At 34.4% G+C, this 1,775-nt stretch overlaps 1 pseudogene; it reads left to right on the top strand.

Moving 5' to 3' along the window:
- Positions 1 to 490: 490 nt before the first annotated feature.
- Positions 491 to 1,775, top strand: part of LOC107664890 (DNA-directed RNA polymerase III subunit RPC6-like) — a 5,772-nt pseudogene continuing 4,487 nt past the window's right edge.

The raw sequence follows: 1,775 nt of genomic DNA, 5'->3' as shown, positions 1-1,775 counted from the left end.
TTATAAAAAAAATACTCTGTCTTATTCAACAGAGGCAAGTCACTGATTGAGGTCTTGTGTTTTAAGTCAGTTTTCAGTCTTTATTTTGCGCGATCTGGCAACCCAGCAGCCAGCCGTGCAAACTCTCCCCGCCTATCGCAAGAACATGAGTGCAGACTGGAATTCGATACAGCATTCACTTCAACTTTAAATTTATCTTTGAATGCGCGATTATTAATGATGACATTTCACTTTATCATCAAGTAACTCCTTTCTAATGAACAATGACAGAAGTTAAAGTCAAGAACGAGTCCACGGACCCTGTAGATATCGAGAATAGAGTTGAGCGCAGGTTTAACATCCTGCATGGCCTGTTAACAACATATGACAACGTGTGGATGGATTTAGAATTAATTAAAAGTTACTATCAAAGCTACTCCATCTTTTTTTGTGTATTGCAAGTAACGTTATTTACAAACCGAAGTTTACGGAAAAACTGACCCATCTCCGATCCAGTAGATGAGCATCGTGGTTGTAATATGTGAATGTTTTCAATGATAAGAAGGTTTTGTTTTTTTAATAGCGTATGAGTCTATACAACAACTTACAACATTATGTATTTATCTATAAGTCTGCCCAATGTATATTTTGCTGCATTCAATACTTCACGTACAAGTTCCGGAAGCGTAGTTACGTCGCGTGCGTTCATATGGTTTTGGTATGAATTAAATTTATTGTATGGACAATTTATTTCTCTTTGGCACTAACTGACAAAAACAGCGAGCTTTTTTATCGCTGCTTCAACATAATGTGGCCATTTTACCATTATCGTGCTGCGGCAGAGAATGTTGGGAAATGTAGTTGATTTTGATCTTATTTTTCTCCCCTCTGTAAAGGATAAAAGAGCTGTGTCAGCAGTTTCCACATGGGATCACAGACCAGGTCATCCAGAATGACATGTCTAACATTGAGGCGCAGCAGCGGGCCTCGGCTATCAACAGACTACTGTCTGTGGTGAGATGTTCAGCTCCAGCTAACAGTGCATGAAACATGTGGCCCTGCTTTTATACTCATCTGATACAATATTTCTGTTCTCAGGGTCAATTAGACTTGCTTAGAAACAGCAGTGGCCTTTTATACAGGCTTAAGGATGCTCAGTCTGCAAGGTTTGTCTCTTTAAATACACGTAAAGCCTATATATATATATATATATATAGCATTTAATTTCATGTTAATTCGCTATACACTACCAGTCAAAAGTTTTTGGGCATTAAGATATTAATGTTTTTTACAGAGTTCTCTTCTGTTCACCAAACCTGAATTTATTTGTTCCAAAGTACAGCAAAAGCAGTAATATTGTGAAATATTTTTTACTATTTAAAATAACTGCTTTCTATTTGAATATATTTTAAAATGTAATTTATTCCTGTGATTTCAAAGCTGGATTTTCAGCATCATTACTCCAGGCTTCAGTGTCACATGATCCTTCAGAAATCATTCTAACATGCGGATTTGCTGTTCAAGAATTTTTTAAATTATTATTATTATTATCAATATTTAAAACAGTTGAGTACATTTATTTCAGGATACTTTGATGAATAGAAAGATCCAAAGATCAGCATTTATCTGAAATAAAAATATTTTTCCAACATTATACACTGTTCCATTCAAAAGCTTGGAGTCAGTATATTTAAATTATTATGTATTATTAAGTTATGAAATTATATGAATACTTTTATTTTGCAAGGATGCATTACATTGATCAAAAGTGATGATAAAGACATTTATAATGTTAC

This window comes from Sinocyclocheilus anshuiensis, unplaced genomic scaffold (genome assembly GCF_001515605.1).
Source record: "Sinocyclocheilus anshuiensis isolate Anshui unplaced genomic scaffold, SAMN03320099.WGS_v1.1 scaffold417, whole genome shotgun sequence".
Taxonomy (NCBI): Eukaryota; Metazoa; Chordata; class Actinopteri; order Cypriniformes; family Cyprinidae; genus Sinocyclocheilus; species Sinocyclocheilus anshuiensis.
The sequence above is the reverse complement of the archived record's forward strand: the minus strand, read 5'-3'. Positions and strand labels throughout refer to the sequence as shown.